At 45.1% G+C, this 24,052-nt stretch overlaps 1 protein-coding gene across 1 annotated transcript in view; it reads left to right on the forward strand.

Annotated features, from left to right (window-relative positions):
• SLC9A9 (solute carrier family 9 member A9) overlaps positions 1-24,052 on the forward strand; it is a 2,902,095-nt gene that overhangs the window by 1,022,300 nt on the left and 1,855,743 nt on the right. The window lies entirely within an intron of this gene.

The following is a 24,052-nucleotide window of genomic DNA, read 5'->3' on the forward strand; positions in this document are numbered from 1 at the left end:
CATGGGAGATAAGTGACAAGGCCTGCCCCCTGATCACCACTTTGTAACCCTCCCATAGGGAGACAGCCGACGACACCGACCCCACATTATCATGGAAGTAGTGATCGGTGGACTTGACCAGTTCCGCGCGGATCTTAGGGTTGCGCAAATACCAGGGGTTAATGGGCGCTACTCTCCCCTCCGCCCCAGGGACAACCTTCAGTTGCAAACATATAGGGGAATGGTCAGAAATACCTCGGGCCAAATGACGCACCTCCCCAATCATCCCAGCTTGGATCGCCGGCATAAGCATGTAATCAAGTCTCGAGAGACTCCCATGGGCCCCCGAGTGAAAGGTGTATTGCGCTTGTCCCGGGTGCATCAATCGCCAGCAATCTACAAGTCCCAAAGTGTCCAGAAAGCCACCCAACCAGGCCTGAGCCCTAGGGAGATCCCTGGGGGGCGACGGTCCTCCAACCCGGATACAACAGCGTTAAAGTCACCCCCCAACACCAGAACCCCCCCAGGGAGTCCCAGGACCAGACGCCCCAAATCAGCAAACGTAGCCGTCTGTAACCCCGGAGGCACATAAACAGCAACGAGCGAAACAATCCTACCCGCCCATCTCCCCACCAGTGCCACATAGCGCCCCCTATCATCGTGAAGCACCTCATCCACCTCCAATGGGAGAGAGGTACGAACCAAAATACCCACTCCCCTTGAGCCAGAAGTGAAACCAGAGTGAGCGGCAAGGCGATAGCCCCTCCTATTTAGGGCATGGAAGGAGTTCCCAATCAAATGTGTCTCCTGCAGGAAAACAATGTCGGGCAAAATCCGTTTCAGAAACTGCAACACCACCCCGCGCTTGATCCTGTCCCCCAATCCATTCACATTCCACGAAAGGATTCTCAATCCCCTACCCCCCACCCCACTCCTGTGCATGATACCCACATCCCGGAAAGCACAACCCGGACACGTCAGCAGAGAACTTCACATTGCCTTGCGAAACAAACAAACAGTCCCCAACACCCCCCCTCCCCCACAATCCCCCAACCACAACTCCCCCCTCCCTGCACCCCTGCATGAGCCCAAACAGCCCCCCCCAACTCGCAGTGTGCCTGTCGCCCTAACATATACCACGAAAAGAACCCCAGAAGGAGGAAAGGGCCCCAATAAGCTCCCCACAACCTCCAGGCATTTGAAGGGCATATTGTGTCAAACTAGTGTCCAGTTGAGCCAAGGTACCAAACGTCACCAGTCCAGTCCATCCCCAGGAACCAAGTTCTAGTCCTGCTGCACCAAACCCTCTCCGCTCTCCGCCATCTGACCGTCCCGATCCTGTCCCCGAGGCAGGGCATCCAACCAGTCTCCAACCGCCTCCGGCCGGTCAAAGAAGTGTGAGCGACCCCGGAACTCAACCCGCAGCCTGACCGGGAATAACATCGCATATTTCAGCTCCATGTCCCTCAAGCGCCGTTTGACGCTCAAAAATCCCAGCCGTTGTTTTTGGACCGCTTGCGTGAAGTCCGGGTAGAAACTGACATTAGAGTTCTCAAACTTCAGCGGCCCGGCCACCCTCGACGCCTGAAGGATAGCATCCCGATCCCAAAAGTTAAAGAGCCGGGCGATTATAGGCCGCGGGGGAGCACCCACTTTGGGCGCACCACCCGGAATCCTGTGGGCCCGCTCCACCGCGAAGAACTTGCTCAGTCCCTTGGGCGCGAGACGATTGATCACCAGATCCTCCACAAAAAGGTCGGTAGCAGAGTCCTCCGATCTTTCCGGCACTCCGATGATACGAACATTGTTGCGTCTAGCCCTGCCCTCGGAGTCCTCAAGTCGACAGTCCGTCTGGTCACTGGCTAGCCGCAACCTACGGACCTCCGTCTGCAGGGCAGCCACGTCCACAGTTAGGCTCGACGCAGCTTGAGCCAAAGAGTCGACCCGCTAGTTGGTTTTGGACAGGTCTGCCCTGACCAAAGTCACATCGATCAGGACCGCGTCCAATTTATGAGCCAGGGTATCAAACTGCTGACCCACAGCAGCCTTCATCTCCTCAATGGCACCCATAACGTCCAGCAAGGTCAATTCTGACGAAGGGCCCGAGACCTCTTTAGACCTCTCAGGCGATTTATGCGAGCCACTAGGGGATCCCTTTGTCTGCGCATAACGATCCATGTTATTGACCTGAGTATAGGCTCCCCTCCGAGTTGACTTGGGTTTCGATTTGTCTCCGTCTAGTCTAGCCGCCATCGTCCGGAAGCCACCAGAGTTGGCAGCCGCCAGCACCAGGAACAAAAACCAGGTAGCTACTTCAATTGAACACAGCCGTCACAGACAGGAAGCCCAAGTATAGTCCGAGAGTCAGGCCAGGCACTCCGCCATCCGCGCCCCTCTGAAGCACCAAAGTCTCTCAGCCGATTTCAGAAAACAAGCTTGAAAACGAAAGTGAAAGTGCGGGGTACGTGACAGGTCGAGCCCAGCATGCCGCTGTTGTTCACTTCGTACCCGGGCACCTCACCAACTCGAGATCGGGACCAAGGCAAGAGCAGGCCGCAAACTTCGGAGCGCAACCATTTCGGTTCCCGGCGTCTGATCCGAACCTGGAAAACGGGTGGCACCTCAGCGCAAGTTCATCAGCAAAAGCCCGTCAAATAAATCAGGATTAAGTCAGGATAGACGTGGGAGGTTGCGGAGGCCCTCGAGAGCCGTAAGCCTACGCGGCCATCTTGGTTGCGCGCTAGGCTCCTCCCCAGGACTCCTAGTATTTATTTTTATCAGTGTCTTCCTATCACAATGTCACCCTGTCAAAAAGCTTGCTTCTTTTCGTTCTTCTCCATCCAGATTGCTTCTTGTTTCTCCCTGTCCCAGAATGGCACTTTGTAGTTCAGTACATTGCTCTGTTCCTGTTTATGCGTTTCCATATTGTGCATGTGCTCATTCGAGTGTGTTTGTGTCCTTCCACACACCCAAGAGACACCTCCGATCAGCTGACCTCTCCCTAGCCACCATCCCATGCATCTACGAGACCAGAATGGGAGGAAAGTCCTTCTCCTACCTTGCAGACAAGGCCAGGAACGACCTCCCCCTCCACCTCTGACAAGTCCCCTTACTGCACCAGTTCAGGAAGGACCTCAAGACCTGGCTCTTCAGATGACCCCAGCACTCAGTGGAACTGCCCCCAGTGCCTTGAGACCCTCGTGGGTTAGTAGCTGCGCTTTACCAACCCTGATTGATTGATTTTATCTGTGTGTGTGTTTCCGTGTTCATTTCATTTTACCTGCATCCTAGTGTGCCTATTTCATTGCATCCCAGAGCCAGTGTTAATGTCTCTTTGTCATACTATCTGAGTTCCATGGTCCTGGTGGCTGTATGTATATCTTCCACTGTCCCTGATTTTCTGTCCCATGGTTCATGATTTCCCATCTGAGTGTCCAAGATTCCCTTTCGCAGTGAATCCCGGTCCCAGGGTCTTCCAGTTCCAATTTTCCACTGTCCAATTGTATCCCAATGTTTCCCTCTTACAACGTCTCACAGTCCCAGTGTTTTCTGGTCCCAGTGTGCCCCTCCTTGTCCGAGCGTCCTCATGTCCAGGAGTTTCTGTTGTAATCTTCTGTTTAGTATAATGCATCCTCCCCATTGATGTTCTGTTCCCTGCTGCCCAGCCGGTATTAGAATGTTGAGAGTGGGCATTAGAATGTTGAGTGTTTGTGTTTCGATGTGGTCAGAAGGAATGGATGGGCTGAGCAGCAAGGATTCTGCTCCTGGTGGGGTGTTATCTGTAACCTGTAACTAAGTTAAATAAACCTACATCTATAACCTACAAGGATCCATCGTATTTGTAACAGTTTCTCAGCCCCAGCACCCTTCAGATTTAGGGCCTGATATAGATTTTGGCAGACAGGTTACTTCATCACAAACCTGACGGATAGCCCGTCCGCTGTTTTAAAGTCCATCATATCCTGTGGCACTTGTAATAGGGTGGAAGGGATATTCGTCATGTTTGTGACAGAGTAACCCATCTGCTGAAACCTAAATCAGGCTCTGAGTGTCTTATAGCCGGAGTGTCTCACTGCTCCAGGGTCTCAGAAACACCATGTTTTTCAGTCTCAGTGTTTAATAGTTCCAGTGCGGCAGAGTCACTGTTTCCCTCTTCAAGCGTCTGTCTCTCCCTTTGATTCTGTTCCATTTTGTCTTACCACAAGAAGTCATTTTGTGCAATACCTCTGTGGTCACTCACGTATGATACCAACATGCTTCACACATAGCATCACAACAAATATAGCACACTCCCAACCACACAATCTTGCATGGTATATTGTGCAACCAGTCTGATAATGTGCTTTGGCACTCCACAATGTGGTATGAAGTGGTATAAAATTGCTACAGTAGAATACAACAGACATCAACAATTGATATCGGGGGCTGTATGATGATGCTGTTTTCTGCACCTTCACGAAAGAGGTATATGCGCTTCTTTTTGATGTCTTGCACACCTACAGTCACTCAAAATATCTCCGAATTAATGCAGATTTTTCTGACAGCATAGTTTGGAAAAAGAAATAGTCACTTACTGCCCTGTGTTTCCAAGCTCTGTTGCAGCAAAGAATGCATTAACTCAGAGTTATTTTGAATTAATGTATGCGCTCAAGACTAACAAAAAAACAAACAAAAAAAAAGCGCAGGTTCGAGTGACATAGAAAAAAGCATCATGATATGACTCCTGTAGTGTCATGGTGGCTCCATTAAACAGTAAGGGGTATATTTATCAAAAAATGCACGCAGTGCAGCAAGTCACCTTGCTGTGCTGCGCTGCGTAACAGGGAAAGGGCAGGAATGCAGTATATTTAACATAATATGGTGTATACCTGCCTTTTCCCAGCGCTGGTGCACAATGTGCTGCCTAGCGCCAACTGCGTTGTACGCAGCATTGTTTTTGTGCAGGAATAGGCACCTTTCTGCACAAAAACAATCCCCAGGGGAGTTTTCCTCTTTCTATGTGTTCTGCAGATTGAAGCACACATAGAAAGAGGAAACAATTAGGAGAAATAAACATATATCTGCTCTTTAAGCCTCAACTGGGGAAGCATAGCAGTTTTGGCACATTCCCAGGTCTAATACTTATGGTAAATCTGGGAACTCATCAAAATCCATGGTTGTTGCGATGGAACACCTCCCTGAGGCAGAGTAACGCAGCGCAGTGATTTGCGCTGCATTGCGTTACTCTGGATTTAACAACATACTTAGGGCCACAAAATGAGTGTTGGAAAGCCTCCGACCTCAGGTCGGAGGCTAACAGAGCATCATTGTTGGTTTCAATTCCGACCACCTAATTACAATCTAGGTGGTCGAAAGTGAAACCGGACTGTCGTTCTGGCTGGATTCCTACGGGCTCAATGAGCCCGTCAGCCAGTCGGAGACTGGTCCGTAATCCCTATGGACGGCGTTTCCTCTGTAGGGATTACAATGCTCTGTTTCCGACAGGCTTTTCATGCCGGGCTTTCCGACATGGAAAGCCTGTTGGAAAACGAGTTTGGGGGCCCCATGCTGGGCCCCCTTCTCCTTGTGACTTCAGGTTGGGGGCCAAGGGAACACCTATGGGTCCCCCCTGTTAATCCCTGCACCGTGTGGCAGGCACCTTGAGGTGCCTGCCACGCGGTGCAGGGTTTAACAGAATATCCCATTTCTCTATAGGATCTTGTGCTACGGCCGGTATACGGCCGTAGCACAAGCTCACATAGAGAAATGGGAGTATGCGACCGCACCATTGTAGTTGAGGTGTCGGGACCTTCGATAGGAGGTCAGTTGGCCCGAGACCGCAACTGTGTCCGTCGGAGGCAACTCCGACTGACATTGTAATCGAGCCCTTAGTAGTTGCCTTGCGCTTGCACCCTATTGCGTGGTGCAAAAATGACTCAACTACATGATAAATATGTCTCTAATTGTGCAAAAATAGTCCGGCCCCAGGAAATAACTATGCTGGTAATCAGCCACAACCAGCACTGGGTTTTTTCCAGACAGTGATGAGGATTTGGGGGACAGGTGTATTTGTGCTTTTTGGCATTCTTCTTCGTATAATGTGCAGTCAAAAATGACAGCTCTCTTATAGTACGTGCATCTGTATGTTTATCTACTTAAAAGTGAAACATGTAAGTACAGTACATCACTTATGTCTTGATTGCAAAATCTTACTCCTTTAGCTTGCAAACCACCGGCCTGCACGAAACGATCTTGGGTATCAGAAAATAGTGGTTGAGTTTTTTTTATAGCTGGCCTTTGTATATTTGTACATCATTCAAAAATATTTTCTCCAATTTAAAATCAATTACATTTTCTCTGACAAAACTCAAACTCAAAGTTAATGCCAGACAAATACACCTCAATTTGTTTATGTTACATAAAAAGGTTGATTTAAGGTTAATGAGAAAAGTACATTGATGGCAATTGGCAAAGTGGTTACTGCAAGAATTACACCACAAAGAGACTGGTTTTTGGCTCCCTCATTACAAATAAGACCAGGTTTTGAGTTTCACATGGACGCAGCTTCCATTGGTGTGCTAGGTGCAGTGACATACAGGCCCAGAGGGCTGAATGGCCACTCAATCCAGATTATTGCTGTATTTTTTAAATCAAACAACAGCCAGGGGGGGCATTTAGTTTCTTGCACTAGGGCCCATGTGGCACTGACCTCACAACTGGAGCTGAAAGTATGAAATGGCTTCTGGGTGTGGGGACAGAGATAAAAAATGTATGCATGCTTTTTTGATGTGACTTCTTCCCCTCCAACAAAGAGCTGGAAAAAGATTAAGTTTGGGAGTTGAACTAAAGTTCTATGGGGAAAACCTCTTGTTGAGTGGGACAGCAGCATGAGAAGCTTCCTTCGACCAAACATCAACAGCCAATATCTTAAGCAGAAAGATCTGAGAGGACCAGTTTTATGAGTAATACCTCCAGGTCAGGTGTGTGTCAGAATGTTAACTACTTGAATATCATGCTACAAACAAATCATAGCAAAAACCAAAATATTGTAGAAGTAAGTATATATTGGTAAGCACAGATTTACTATATTTACTCATCTATACATATGTACATATATACATTTATACTTTCCACTGTATAGTTTGAGACACATGGACTCCATGCTTCAAGACCAGGGCTTGTAGCACAGTGTCTCAGTAACCGCTTCACATAGGTAGTGGGCTTCCCTCACTTTGCAAGACGAGAAGAAAACACGCCACTCCAGAGGTGAGCTTGCTTAGCCTATTCTATTTCAAACAGGCTGATAACATGAGGCATTTCACCCAAAAGGTTCTTGATCACATACACAAATCATCAAACGCAGTGTATTTAAAAGAGCAAAGACAACAACGGACTTGGGCACTGGACTGCATAAAAACATAAAATGCATAAGGACAAAGATTGCTTCACAAACAGTGGCGGCTGGTAGGGAACAGGGGTGATGAGTCAGGGGGTTGCAAACAACAAAAGTATTAAAACAAACACTTACCTCTTCCACAGTCTCCCCACCATTGTCTTTCCTCTTCTCTTCCGGACTCTGAGTCCAGAAGCAGGAAGCACACAAGTTCCCTTAAGCCAAGCATGACTCTTATCTCACCATGACTGCAGCTTGGTGATTGGTCTGAGAGTCGTGGTTCAGCACTCAGACAGGGACTATGTAATGGTTTGGAGCTCAGAAGTGGACAGGGAGCCTGGGCATGTTCTCCACCCAGGGCTGGAGAACATGCAAAGTGCGCATGACTGTTTGGCCATCCCAAGATGGCTGGCCAAGCAGTCATGCGCATTTAGAGTGCGCCCACCACTCCTCCTCCTGTGACTTCATCCCCGCCCCACCCTAACCTAGCCCTGTAGCTACCAAAAATAAAATGAAAATAACATTGTTATTATCAATTTATTTTTCCTTTTTCCACTGCTCTGAGAGCAGTGGGGTGACGCTCCAGCTCATAAATGTGTAATTCATCAAACACTTGGTCAACAAATTATTCCCAAAAATTATCTGCGTGTTGTTATTGTATCAGCACCACTTAATCGATTTCAATATTTCATAAGGAACAATCCTAAATCAATTCTCCATTGTAAGATTTAAACAGAAAATGAATGTAAACAAGAAAAAAAGACTATTGTCTATAATACATTCAGTTCCGTGTGCTGCATGACTTTCAATATTTCTATGATTCACAAAATCATTAATCTTGGCACATGACACTTTGTCCATCTACTTAACATATTAGATAAATGACTGTCCAAACAATCACAGCTACAGTAGCGCAGCCAATCATGCTTAGTTATAGTCCCTTCAAACAGGACATCATAATTCAATTGTCATAACCACAGGAGTTAAGCAATAAATAAGTGCACTTCATGACATAGATAGTTCTTCCTCCAGTTAACATTATCATTATCCCACAATCAGCTACAGCAGATAACAAGTGTTCCTACATGAGAACAATATACAGTTTGATAATAAATACATCCTCCATCCACAACATTCTCATTAAAACTTCCTCAAAACATTAAAATATCACTGATTGGTGATTTGTGTATGTGATCAAGACCCTTTTAGTTTAAGTGTATCATGTCCTCAACATTTTTTAAATAAAATGGAATAAGCAAGTACACATCTGGAGTGGCTCATTTTCTTCCCAGCTTGCGAGAAGAGTGAAGGAAGTCCTCTAGCAATATAATCAACATTCTCAATATCACATAAGTGAAGTTAAATATAGTTAACTTATGCTTATATATATATATATATATATTACCTACTGGCGGTCGCCAGTAGGTAGTTATAGTTAGGACCCTGTTTCCATAGGAAATCCGCAACATTCTATTTGGAATAACTTTGGCGCCGGTCGACGAATCCTCGCGAAATTTTCAAAATAGGTGGGGCGCTACGCTCCGCTCCTACCCTGAAAGTCTCGGGGGGATTCGTCAAGCAGGGGCCGAGAAAAAAGGGGGGTCCCAAAACGCGTTTTCCCCATGCATTTTTCCATAGGACCTTTAGACACAGCTACAGCCCGAACGGCTGAACAGAATTACTTGAAATTTGGCAGAGAGGTAGCCATAAGGTCAAGGAAGTGCCTTTTGCAGGTCTGGTGTAAATCTGTTCAGTATTTCCTGAGAAAATAGCATTTAAAAGCATATATATATGTGGGCGGAGCCTAACCACACATCTCATCCTGAGATCTGATTGGCTGTCAGCACTTCATCCAAGAAGTGTTGGCAGCCATCTTGGGACCAATATACATGATAGCACCTCATTAAAAAGCATTGCAGTTAATAGAAGGTTTTAAGACTTTAGTTACATTATAAATCATTTGTTGATGGTACCATACTCATTTTAGGAATTGTGGTATGTTCTAAGGTGATTTCACCATGGGAAAAAGCCTTCTGCTGGGATATCATGATTGAGAGAAAAATATTTTCTCATGCTTTTACCACAGAGGTTTGGAAGGTGATCTATAGGCTAAACTGAGAGCTTATTTTCTGTAAATTCACATTATCTTTCTCAGTCATGTGAGAATGAAGTCTGACATTCTCAGTAAAACATGTACATCCAACAAGGGCAGAGACTGTCAGTTGATTCCTTTGTGTTCTACTGCAGCTTCCCAGAGTGTTCCAAAGAACTACTAGAGCGCTAACAGTCCTACTTATGATAAACGTATGGCACACCTGAAGCCATCTTGCTTGGATTAAAGTGGTAACTCTTAAAACATTTAATTTAAAAAGGAACAAAATGAGGGGGTTCATTTTTCCATAAAAAGTATGATTAGTGCTGCAGAAAGAAAAATTAGGGCACATTTTGAGTGACTTCTCAAATCCTCTTCTATTTCATTAAAAAATTCTGACATGCAGACTGAAACATGCACTTTCAATACCAGCAGCAGTTTTCCCTGGTGAGCAGTAGCTTTACTACAGTGATCTAATGAGAAAAAGAGTGCTAACATTCTGAATTTATGGCAAATGTGTGACACATCTGAATGCCTTCTTGATGGAATCAAAGTAAAAACTGAAAGTATTTCCTACTGAGGAGACTGCAGTAAATGAGGAAATTAGGAAACTTCATAACAAATAAGTCTCCCAAGATGGCCACCAGAGACAAAAGAGCCCAAATGTAGCCCAAATATCACCCAGATGTAGCCCAAGTATAGCCCAATGACAGAATGTCCCAGAATGTTCTTAAAAACAACTAGAGCGCTTACTGTCTTCATTATGACAAAAGTATGGCACACCTGAAGCCATCTTGATTGGAATAAACTGGTAAAACTTAAAACATTTAATTTAAAAAGGAACACAATGAGGAGGTTCATTTTGCCATAGAAATTATGATTAATGCTGAAGAAAGAAAATGAGGGCACATTTTGAGTGACTTCTCAAATCCTCTTCTATTTCATTAAAAAATTCTGACATGCAGACTGAAACATGCACTTTTAATACCAGGAGCAGACTTCCATGGTGCAGTAGTTTTACTACAGTGATCTAATGAGCAACTAGAGTGCTAACATTCAGAATTTATGGCAAATGTGTGACATATCTGAATACCTTCATGATGGAATCAAAGTAAAAAACTGAAAGCATTTCCTACTGAGGAGACTGCAGTACATGAGGAAATTAGGAAACTTCATAACAAATAAATCTCCCAAGATGGCCACCGGAGACAAAAGAGCCCAAATGTAGCCCAAAATCACCCAGATGTAGCCCAAATATAGCCCAATGACAGAAGTGTGCAAAACACTTATTATTTTGTGTTTTTGCAGTGTTATATAGTGCAGACTTGTCAGGTATTGGAGTGCTTTACATGAGCATTGGTTACATCACACAAGAACAAATTCATTTTGGTTGTAGACATGGGGAGACTAAGTGATTTGACCAGAATCACAGAATGTCGAGCTGAAGCAGAAACTTCAACCTGGTTCCCCAGTTGCAAAGTCTGCAGTTCTGGAAGTAACACCACATCCTCTCCCCTAAGTGCAACATTTAATCAAGTGGTCAACTGGATAAAAAAACATAAAGATAACAAATAATTTAAAAGTGCTTTGTCGCTATTTGAAAACTCAGAAAATATGTCCTTATTTTAGTCTTTTAGAGCACTAACCATAAGTTTGATGCCAATAAGACCCTCTCATATATGTAATTTCTAAAGGAAATGCTCTAGGTATTACAGTTTTGATTACATCAAGATGATGTCAGGCGTTCCACACTTTTGTAATAAATATAGAATGTTAGCAATCTAGTTGTTCATTAGGATACTGTTGAGAGGCAGAGGCCAGGGGCACGGACTCTGAAAATTGAAGGCAGGTAGGAGGGTGCAAAGGCAACAATTTAACCACACTGAGCAGGCAGGAAGGGCCGTGGAAGCACAACAGACTATGGAGGGCAGTGGAAAGGGGGGCAGGGGCAACAAACCAACAATACAGGACTTGCAAGAGAGGCTGTTGGAGGGAAGATCTATTACGGGTCAAGGAAGCTAGGGGCGGTCCCCAGATCCCCGGGAGCCACCACAGAACTGAGCAGGAGAGTGAGTTAGGGACAAAAGGGGCACCTTAATTTGAGCCGGGGTGCCTAGGAACGCTTGCTCCAAAAATGAAGAAAACAGACATATGAGACATGGAATTGGAGGCAGAATACAATGGCAGTTTAATGAGAAGATGCAACTTCAAAGAAACCGCAGAATAGAGACATAAAGTACAAAATACAGAATCCAGATAATCATACAGCTGTCATAATATTCTCTGTATCTCAATTAATGTACTGACAGAGAGAGAGAGAAAACACATCTATAAATGCATCATGAGAAACAAGTTACACCAAGGAAAATGTTACCTAGGAACACTCACGTTTACTCTTAGAGCAAGCATTCCTGCAATTACAATACAAAATCTTTTAAATGCAAAAGTAAAGAGAACAATGGTTAAACATAACATGACATTTCATATAGGTAAAATAGAATAAGATACTTCAAGCAAAGCAGAGCAAGACATTTTAAGCAAAGGAAGACAAGAGCTCCCAGCTCTTGGGGAAAACCTGCACTGCCTGTTAACCTACATACAGACGGCGAGGTAGTCCGTCGATATCTGTGGGTGCTCCCTTTTTATATCATTTTGTGGGCTCCTTTGCACGCTACATCTACCTACGTATGCTACCCAAAAGCTTTGTCTGCGGATTTTACCAGACATTTCGTCATTTACCCACTTAATGCTGACAATGGACTGGGTGAAAAGGTCAGTCTCTCAGGCCAATCGCTTATCGTAAGTTCCATAGAGCAAGCAGAAAATAATGGGTATTGTACGGGAATTCAATATATTCATGTATAAAATCTCCTCAGTTCTCCTAACTTGACGCTCTGCGGTTGCCACTTCCTTAAAAGCGGGAAACCTGCCCAGGAAGCAAGTACCAGTCCAGGATGCAGCCTACTGTATGTCGACAGCTTCAGGGGGATGTTGAACTTTGATACCGAGCACGGAGCACTCGGGTAGGGTGGGGGCTACTAGTTTGGATCAGAAGGCCTCGCAGACCTGCCTTCAGACTGCTATACACTAAAATTGCAGAGCTATGGTCAATTTAACAAAGAGGCCTACATATTGAACAGAAGGGCCTACACAGGGGTTTTATGCTGGCTGAGTGGTAAGGATGTCTCAGGATAATTATATAGCAACACAGGACCCGCTGGTCAATTTAATACGGCCTACAAATGCAGCTGGCAGGGCAAGGACAAGGGTCTCATACTTCAGGTGTGGACAGAACGGGCCAGGGGCCCCCTGTGATACAAAATCTACCCTCCTTCAAGGCTGTGGCAATGTAATAGACCATTGTGGGCAGAAGGAAGAGGCAATGGTAGTACAACCATACATGCCAACAGACCCGATTCAGCCAGGAAACGTCCAATGTTTTTAAGCTCAAATGGGCTTTATTTGATCTGTCTCCTGTCTACAATATCCTCTTTTTCAATGTAACTCAAAGGGGAAAATCAATACCCCAGTTTTTTTTCAAAATCTCCCTCTTACCAAGTTCAAAATGTTCGCAAGTATGGTACATTGGATCATGGAAGGAAATGGGATAGGGACATGGACTTGGATAACAGAGGACAGGAGGGACATGGAGAGGTGCACCAAACTGACCCTGCAGGGCAGGCATCAGGGTTTGCAGCAGCACAATACACCACACAGGGCATGCAGGACGGGAGTGCAGCACAACAATCCATAGAAAGCAAGAGGGAGGGGACAGGACCATGCACATGGACAACAGAGAACAGAGGGGCAAGAGGCAATGGTAGCTAGCTGACCATAATGGACAGACAGGAGAGAAAGCTGCAGCATAACAGACCATAAAGGGCAGGAGGGACGGATCAGGGGCATTACAATGGAACAGACAAGCCAGGAGGGAGGGAGTAGGGCTGGGGGCAAGGGGGCAGGGCAGGAGCAGCAAGATAGCCATGGAGGTCAGGCAGGATGGGCACTAGAAGCAAGACACACCATGAAGAGCAACAGTGAGACTGTGATGGCATACACACAGACCATGGAGGGAAGGTGGGAGGGGGTCAGGGGCAGCTAACTGACCACACAGGGAAGGTGGGAGGGGCCATGGCAGCACAGAAGACCATGCATGGCAAGTGGGAGGGTTAGTGGCAGCACAATGGCTATGATGGGCAAGAAGGAGGGTGGAGGGGCATGCACAAAGGACGATGGAGGATAGAAGGGAGGGTCAGGACCTGTGCACAGACAAGAAAGTTCAGGGGAAGGGACCTCACAACAGACCACACGGGGCAGGCAGGAGGAGCAGTTGCAGCACAACAGACCAGGGAGGGCAGAAGGGTGTGGCAGTACAATGGACCATGTAGGACAGGAGGAAGAGGATAGGGGCGTGGCATGTGGACAGGCAGGGTGGAGGTGGCAGGGACAGGTTACAGTCATCTGACAATGCTAGGCAGGTGGGAGGGGAGTGGCAGCTCAACAGAACACTCAGAGTAGATAGGAGTGGCAGGTCCATGGGACATGGTGGGCAAAGAGGATGGAGCAGGGGCATGCACAAAGACATCGGAGGGCAGGGGGAAGGAGAATAGGGGCAGCAAGCTAAGCACAGAGTTTAAGCAGGAGGTCAATGATGGGGCATAGAATTGGGCAATGGAGGGCAGGAGGAGTGGACTGGTACATCATACTAAATTGAGGCAGTGGCAGCACATCAGACCACGCATGGCAGGAGGGAGGAGGCTAGTCCATGGATTCACACAACAGAGGATAGGGAGGAAGGGGATGGGGCAGCAAGCTAACTGTTCAGAGAAGGCGGGTATTAGGAACTTTATTGTTTTTAAAACATTGTGTCTGTGCGAACTACTTAAAATATGAACAAGTATGCAGCATAATCTCACTTTTATTCAGGAAGAAGAGGACGTTTGTGACTGTGACTCCGGGCTCACTTGGCAGAAACACCCCCTGACCCTCCACCCCCTATCGCAAAATGTAATGCCGGTGAAAAGGGTAGGTGAACACAGTGTTATATAGAACATAGTCCTGAGAGCACGATTGAAAATGAAAACTAGATATAGTGTATGGTATAAACTATGCACCAAAAAGTGTGATATAAGATGAACCGGGCGTGAAATATAATATGCAATACATTGTGCGCAATGACAGATTCATTGGAGAGCGCGAGATAGCACAGGCACTAGCGCGTGCTATGCGATATGCGCCTTGGAGTGTAATATGCACAGGGCAGTGTTGTGTAACCTAACTAGTCTCTAAAGTTGTAATATAAAATATGTGCTGGGGAGTGTAACGTTGCATATGCACTGTGACAAAGATATGGATCCCAGATTGTAATATGTATGGCATAGCACTGTGCGTTATAACATAGGCATCGAGAAAGGCACGTTAGATGGGGCAATATAACTCGTGCGAAGACAAGTGTGGCATGACATATTCACGGGGTGGTGTTACAGTTCACATGGGCTAGAGAGTGTCATAGCATATGCACTAGCTAGTGGAATACAACACAGAGGTGTGTGGCACTCGGCAGGCAATGGTGGGTGTAACACAGCATTGGGCTCTGTCAGGAGCACGCTGTGACTCTCAAGTGATGTTCGTCCCCTTTCCAGAGAGTAAAATAAAAAGTATTAAACATCCGGCAGTGGATGTGTGTTTTATTAACCGTGAGGGGGATTTCTTGCATAGTTTTGGTCGAATTTTTGTCGAATCCCCTTTGAATGGCTTGGTGTGCATGTGTATTAAATGTGCCCGTCAATAGCTACCCATGTTTGTATAAATAAACGACAAGGGTGTCTACCAGGATTAGGCACGGTAGGGCATCAGACATGTCAGAGCTTCACTAGTGGTGTAAATACATTCCACGTGGATTCATTGCATGCATAGTCGCCTTTTAATGAATATCACGCAAATCGTCATGGTGATAGGTACGTACGGTTTGTCCAGCATGTCCTAGGTGTGTCTATAAATATATATTTTTTAAAAATAATAAAAAACAGTGGCCGGCCCTGGGGATTGGGGTCAAAAAAATATAATTAGGAGACTGGCCCTGGGGGATGGGGTCATCAGGGCCAATAAATTAGAATAAGAAGGGGAACCAAACAGCCCCCCCTTCTTAAAAAACTAAAATAAATAAAAGACTGGCATCGTGCCGGAGGCCATGCCCCCTCCGTGCAGCACTCTGCAAACGCGCCCCCAACAGGCATCTCCAGTATGCGCCAGGGAGCTGCGCTGCAGCCAGGTGTTCTGAGGCCAAGCCCCTTTTTACACCTCTCTGCAACGCAGCTCTGTGGCGCTTACTGGAGGTACCTAGTGGTCTAGTTTGACCCTAGGGACCCTTAGGATTCAGGGGGACTTAATCTCTCAACTTAGAACAGCCACAGGGCGCGTTTACACAGTGGTGAAGGGAGGGGACGGGGCCTGAGGTGACGTGTGCAAACACGCACTATGGCACGTTTTAAATTGGGGATATAATTTCCCTTCAATACTGAGGGCCCCTGGGGGCTAACTAGCCCACCAAGTGCTTCCAGTAAGCGCCACTGAGCTGCATTGCAGAGAGGTGGTCCAGGCCGTGCCACTTTTTACACCTCTCTGCAACGCAGCTCTGTGACACTTACTGGAGGTACCTAGTGGGCTAGTTGGACCCTAGGGACCCTCAGGATTCAAATGAACTTAATCTCCCAACTAAAAATGGACACAGGGCGTGTTTACACAGTGGTGAAGGGAGGGGACGGGGCCTGAGTTAACGTGTGCAAAAACGCCCTGTGGCCTGTTTTAAGAGGTAGTTTTAATCCCCATGCCCTATTATACACTAGGGGCTTACAGAGGAGGTCATGCTAATCACAGGGGGACCCCAACGCATAATGTTCCCTAGTGTATGTAGGTGTTTTCACTGTATTCTAAGTGTCTTTTAACATAGCACTGGCTCTAGGACTGGTTAGTCAGACTCAGTTACCACCAGTATCCTTCTGAAAAAGTTGAGGGTACAGGATGATTTTGCAACAAGGCTTCTTTCTGCTCTTCTTTTTGTTCTTTCTGCACGTTATCCTTCTTCCTGCACTTATCTTCGTATTTGAGGACTTCTGTTGCTTCTTTCTGCACTTCTTTTGTTTCTTTCTGTGCATTTTTTCTTCTTTCTTCACATGTCCTATCTCTGTAGGCATAGTTAGAAATTAGCATTTAAAAAACCTTTGAAATTCACAGAAAAAAACATAGGTTTCAGGCACGTTATAGTTAGGAATTAGCATTTAAAAAACCTCAGAAATTCACTGAAAAAACCATAGGTTTCAGGGGTGTTATAGTTAGCTGGACTTTTCACTTGTACAAAACCATTGAAATTCCCCCGTTATAGTTAGTTCAGCTAACTATAACTCGCGCGCCCGCAATGCACTGCTGATGACGTCACATATTACATCACTCATGACATGGTCAGTGACATCACTCATGACATCACTGATGACATCTCAAATGACATCACTGATGACATCACTGATGACATCATCCTTGTGATAGAGTGGCAGACCTCCTCTCACCCTAATATAACCTTTGATACACACATTCAAAAATAGAGACTAAAATTTTCAAAACAATGGACATACCAATACCAGTTACAACAACCTCTTCAGTAATTCTAAGATCCACATACACATCCACTCATTCACCAACAGTCCTATACAGTCACTCATACATGTACTCACTCATCATATGTACTCATACACCTATACATCCTGTTACACAATGCCACTCATCCATAGAGTTACTCACACACATAGTCACTCATGCTAATAAAGAATCAAACATACATTTACTTGCATATACAGTTATACACACACCACCATACTTACTTCTACGGAAACTTACACATACTTAGTCTTTTAAACAATCACTTATAGAAACACATACTTATTCATACAGGAACTCTTTCAATCTCTCACTCTCACATATACTCACATATATACACCAATAGTCACATATACTAGTTTAAAACATATGTAGTTACTCATAAAGACACTATTGAGACAGTCATTCACTCACTAACACACCCATACACACACTCATCCACCCATACATTCCTGCACACATGCTGTGTTCAACACATACAAACAGTGAGTCACTCATTCATGCACCTATGCACTACGTAATACCCCCCACCGAACCATGCAGACACTCAGACTGATACTCAAAAAACCAACTAATAACCTATATAGACACCCATGTAGCTACTCACCAACCCATGCAGCCACTTATACACAAAGTGAGAGACTGATACAGATATTTACATATTTAAACATTACTCACTAAGCCATGTATTCACTATGATACACTTAATCAGTCAGTTACACAATCAATTTTTCAAAAACAAATCATCCATTTAGACACTTATATACCCATTTATTCTTCCATCGACCTTGAGATATACATATATAAAACATATTTAATTTTCAGAAAAACACACATTCACTGGATGATGTCATCAGTGATGTCATCAGTGATGTCATTTGAGATGTCATGAGTGATGTCATGAGTGATGTCACTGACCATGTCATGAGTGATGTAATATGTGACGTCATCAGCAGTGCATTGCGGGCGCGCGAGTTATAGTTAGCTGAACTAACTATAACGGGGGAATTTCAATGGTTTTGTACAAGTGAAAAGTCCAGCTAACTATAACACCCCTGAAACCTATGGTTTTTTCAGTGAATTTCTGAGGTTTTTTAAATGCTAATTCCTAACTATAACGTGCCTGAAACCTATGGTTTTTTCTGTGTATATATATATATATATTACCTACTGGCGACCGATATAGTTAGGACCCTGTTTCCATAGGAAAACCGCAACATTCTATTTGGAATAACTTTGGCGCCGGTCGACGAATCCTCGCGAAATTTTCAAAATAGGTGGGGCGCTACGCTCCGCTCCTACCCTGAAAGTCTCGGGGGGATTCGTCAAGCAGGGGCCGAGAAAAAAGGGGGGTCCCAAAACGCGTTTTCCCCATGCATTTTTCCATAGGACCTTTAGACACAGCTACAGCCCGAACGGCTGAACAGAATTACTTGAAATTTGGCAGAGAGGTAGCCATAAGGTCAAGGAAGTGCCTTTTGCAGGTCTGGTGTAAATCTGTTCAGTATTTCCTGAGAAAATAGCATTTAAAAGCATATATATATGTGGGTGGAGCCTAACCACACATCTCATCCTGAGATCTGATTGGCTGTCAGCACTTCATCCAAGAAGTGTTGGCAGCCATCTTGGGACCAATATACATGATAGCACCTCATTAAAAAGCATTGCAGTTAATAGAAGGTTTTAAGACTTTAGTTACATTATAAATCATTTGTTGATGGTACCATACTCATTTTAGGAATTGTGGTATGTTCTAAGGTGATTTCACCATGTGAAAAAGCCTTCTGCTGGGATATCATGATTGAGAGAAAAATATTTTCTCATGCTTTTACCACAGAGGTTTGGAAGGTGATCTATAGGCTAAACTGAGAGCTTATTTTCTGTAAATTCACATTATCTTTCTCAGTCATGTGAGAATGAAGTCTGACATTCTCAGTAAAACATGTACATCCAACAAGGGCAGAGACTGTCAGTTGATTCCTTTGTGTTCTACTGCAGCTTCCCAGAGTGTTCCAAAGAACTACTAGAGCGCTAACAGTCCTACTTATGATAAACGTATGGCACACCTTAAGCCATCTTGCTTGGATTAAAGTGGTAACTCTTAAAACATTTAATTTAAAAAGGAACAAAATGAGGGGGTTCATTTTTCCATAAAAAGTATGATTAGTGCTGCAGAAAGAAAAATTAGGGCACATTTTGAGTGACTTCTCAAATCCTCTTCTATTTCATTAAAAAATTCTGTCATGCAGACTGAAACATGCACTTTCAATACCAGCAGCAGTTTTCCCTGGTGAGCAGTAGCTTTACTACAGTGATCTAATGAGCAAAAAGAGTGCTAACATTCTGAATTTATGGCAAATGTGTGACACATCTGAATGCCTTCTTGATGGAATCAAAGTAAAAAACTGAAAGTATTTCCTACTGAGGAGACTGCAGTAAATGAGGAAATTAGGAAACTTCATAACAAATAAGTCTCCCAAGATGGCCACCAGAGACAAAAGAGCCCAAATGTAGCCCAAATATCACCCAGATGTAGCCCAAGTATAGCCCAATGACAGAATGTCCCAGAATGTTCTTAAAAACAACTAGAGCGCTTACTGTCTTCATTATGACAAAAGTAAGGCACACCTGAAGCCATCTTGATTGGAATAAACTGGTAACACTTAAAACATTTAATTTAAAAAGGAACACAATGAGGAGGTTCATTTTGCCATAGAAATTATGATTAATGCAGAAGAAAGAAAATGAGGGCACATTTTGAGTGACTTCTCAAATCCTCTTCTATTTCATTAAAAACTTCTGACATGCAGACCGAAACATGCACTTTTAATACCAGGAGCAGACTTCCATGGTGCAGTAGTTTTACTACAGTGATCTAATGAGCAACTAGAGTGCTAACATTCAGAATTTATGGCAAATGTGTGACATATCTGAATACCTTCATGATGGAATCAAAGTAAAAAACTGAAAGCATTTCCTACTGAGGAGACTGCAGTACCTGAGGAAATTAGGAAACTTCATAACAAATAAATCTCCCAAGATGGCCACCGGAGACAAAAGAGCCCAAATGTAGCCCAAAATCACCCAGATGTAGCCCAAATATAGCCCAATGACAGAAGTGTGCAAAACACTTATTATTTTGTGTTTTTGCAGTGTTATATAGTGCAGACTTGTCAGGTATTGGAGTGCTTTACATGAGCATTGGTTACATCACACAAGAACAAATTCATTTTGGTTGTAGAATGTCGAGCTGAAGCAGAAACTTCAACCTGGTTCCCCAGTTGCAAAGTCTGCAGTTCTGGAAGTAACACCACATCCTCTCCCCTAAGTGCAACATTTAATCAAGTGGTCAACTGGATAAAAAAACATAAAGATAACAAATAATTTAAAAGTGCTTTGTCGCTATTTGAAAACTCAGAAAATATGTCCTTATTTTAGTCTTTTAGAGCACTAACCATAATTTTGATGCCAATAAGACCCTCTCATATATGTAATTTCTAAAGGAAATGCTCTAGGTATTACAGTTTAGATTACATCAAGATGATGTCAGGCGTTCCACACTTTTGTAATAAATATAGAATGTTAGCAATCTAGTTGTTCATTAGGATACTGTTGAGAGGCAGAGGCCAGGGGCACGGACTCTGAAAATTGAAGGCAGGTAGGAGGGTGCAAAGGCAACAATTTAACCACACTGAGCAGGCAGGAAGGGCCGTGGAAGCACAACAGACTATGGAGGGCAGTGGAAAGGGGGGCAGGGGCAACAAACCAACAATACAGGACTTGCAAGAGAGGCTGTTGGAGGGAAGATCTATTACGGGTCAAGGAAGCTAGGGGCGGTCCCCAGATCCCCGGGAGCCACCACAGAACTGAGCAGGAGAGTGAGTCAGGGACAAAAGGGGCACCTTAATTTGAGCCGGGGTGCCTAGGAACGCTTGCTCCAAAAATGAAGAAAACAGACATATGAGACATGGAATTGGAGGCAGAATACAATGGCAGTTTAATGAGCAGATGCAACTTCAAAGAAACCGCAGAATAGAGACATAAAGTACAAAATACAGAATCCAGATAATCATACAGCTGTCATAATATTCTCTGTATCTCAATTAATGTACTGACAGAGAGAGAGAGAAAACACATCTATAAATGCATCATGAGAAACAAGTTACACCAAGGAAAATGTTACCTAGGAACACTCACGTTTACTCTTAGAGCAAGCATTCCTGCAATTACAATACAAAATCTTTTAAATGCAAAAGTAAAGAGAACAATGGTTAAACATAACATGACATTTCATATAGGTAAAATAGAATAAGATACTTCAAGCAAAGCAGAGCAAGACATTTTAAGCAACGGAAGACAAGAGCTCCCAGCTCTTGGGGAAAACCTGCACTGCCTGTTAACCTACATACAGACGGCGAGGTAGTCCGTCGATATCTGTGGGTGCTCCCTTTTTATATCATTTTGTGGGCTCCTTTGCACGCTACATCTACCTACGTATGCTACCCAAAAGCTTCGTCTGCAGATTTTACCAGACATTTCGTCATTTACCCACTTAATGCTGACAATGGACTGGGTGAAAAGGTCAGTCTCTCAGGCCAATCGCTTATCGTAAGTTCCATAGAGCAAGCAGAAAATAATGGGTATTGTACGGGAATTCAATATATTCATGTATAAAATCTCCTCAGTTCTCCTAACTTGACGCTCTGCGGTTGCCACTTCCTTAAAAGCGGGAAAGCTGCCCAGGAAGCAAGTACCAGTCCAGGATGCAGCCTACTGTATGTCGACAGCTTCAGGGGGATGTTGAACTTTGATACCGAGCACGGAGCACTCGGGTAGGGTGGGGGCTACTAGTTTGGATCAGAAGGCCTCGCAGACCTGCCTTCAGACTGCTATACACTAAAATTGCAGAGCTATGGTCAATTTAACAAAGAGGCCTACATATTGAACAGAAGGGCCTACACAGGGGTTTTATGCTGGCTGAGTGGTAAGGATGTCTCAGGATAATTATATAGCAACACAGGAACCGCTGGTCAATTTAATACGGCCTACAAATGCAGCTGGCAGGGCAAGGACAAGGGTCTCATACTTCAGGTGTGGACAGAATGGGCCAGGGGCCCCCTGTGATACAAAATCTACCCTCCTTCAAGGCTGTGGCAATGTAATAGACCATTGTGGGCAGAAGGAAGAGGCAATGGTAGTACAACCATACATGCCAACAGACCCGATTCAGCCAGGAAACGTCCAATGTTTTTAAGCTCAAATGGGCTTTATTTGATCTGTCTCCTGTCTACAATATCCTCTTTTTCAATGTAACTCAAAGGGGAAAATCAATACCCCAGTTTTTTTTCAAAATCTCCCTCTTACCAAGTTCAAAATGTTCGCAAGTATGGTACATTGGATCATGGAAGGAAATGGGATAGGGACATGGACTTGGATAACAGAGGACAGGAGGGACATGGAGAGGTGCACCAAACTGACCCTGCAGGGCAGGCATCAGGGTTTGCAGCAGCACAATACACCACACAGGGCATGCAGGACGGGAGTGCAGCACAACAATCCATAGAAAGCAAGAGGGAGGGGACAGGACCATGCACATGGACAACAGAGAACAGAGGGGCAAGAGGCAATGGTAGCTAGCTGACCATAATGGACAGACAGGAGAGAAAGCTGCAGCATAACAGACCATAAAGGGCAGGAGGGACGGATCAGGGGCATTACAATGGAACAGACAAGCCAGGAGGGAGGGAGTAGGGCTGGGGGCAAGGGGGCAGGGCAGGAGCAGCAAGATAGCCATGGAGGTCAGGCAGGATGGGCACTAGAAGCAAGACACACCATGAAGAGCAACAGTGAGACTGTGATGGCATACACACAGACCATGGAGGGAAGGTGGGAGGGGGTCAGGGGCAGCTAACTGACCACACAGGGAAGGTGGGAGGGGCCATGGCAGCACAGAAGACCATGCATGGCAAGTGGGAGGGTTAGTGGCAGCACAATGGCTATGATGGGCAAGAAGGAGGGTGGAGGGGCATGCACAAAGGACGATGGAGGATAGAAGGGAGGGTCAGGACCTGTGCACAGACAAGAAAGTTCAGGGGAAGGGACCTCACAACAGACCACACGGGGCAGGCAGGAGGAGCAGTTGCAGCACAACAGACCAGGGAGGGCAGAAGGGTGTGGCAGTACAATGGACCATGTAGGACAGGAGGAAGAGGATAGGGGCATGGCATGTGGACAGGCAGGGTGGAGGTGGCAGGGACAGGTTACAGTCATCTGACAATGCTAGGCAGGTGGGAGGGGAGTGGCAGCTCAACAGAACACTCAGAGTAGATAGGAGTGGCAGGTCCATGGGACATGGTGGGCAAAAAGGATGGAGCAGGGGCATGCACAAAGACATCGGAGGGCAGGGGGAAGGAGAATAGGGGCAGCAAGCTAAGCACAGAGTTTAAGCAGGAGGTCAATGATGGGGCATAGAATTGGGCAATGGAGGGCAGGAGGAGTGGACTGGTACATCATACTAAATTGAGGGCAGTGGCAGCACATCAAACCATGCATGGCAGGAGGGAGGAGGCTAGTCCATGGATTCACACAACAGAGGATAGGGAGGAAGGGGATGGGGCAGCAAGCTAACTGTTCAGAGAAGGCGGGTATTAGGAACTTTATTGTTTTTAAAACATTGTGTCTGTGCGAACTACTTAAAATATGAACAAGTATGCAGCATAATCTCACTTTTATTCAGGAAGAAGAGGACGTTTGTGACTGTGACTCCGGGCTCACTTGGCAGAAACACCCCCTGACCCTCCACCCCCTATCGCAAAATGTAATGCCCGTGAAAAGGGTAGGTGAACACAGTGTTATATAGAACATAGTCCTGAGAGCACGATTGAAAATGAAAACTAGATATAGTGTATGGTATAAACTATGCACCAAAAAGTGTGATATAAGATGAACCGGGCATGAAA

The sequence above is a fragment of the Triturus cristatus genome, chromosome 11, assembly GCF_964204655.1.
Source record: "Triturus cristatus chromosome 11, aTriCri1.1, whole genome shotgun sequence".
Taxonomy (NCBI): domain Eukaryota; kingdom Metazoa; phylum Chordata; class Amphibia; order Caudata; family Salamandridae; genus Triturus; species Triturus cristatus.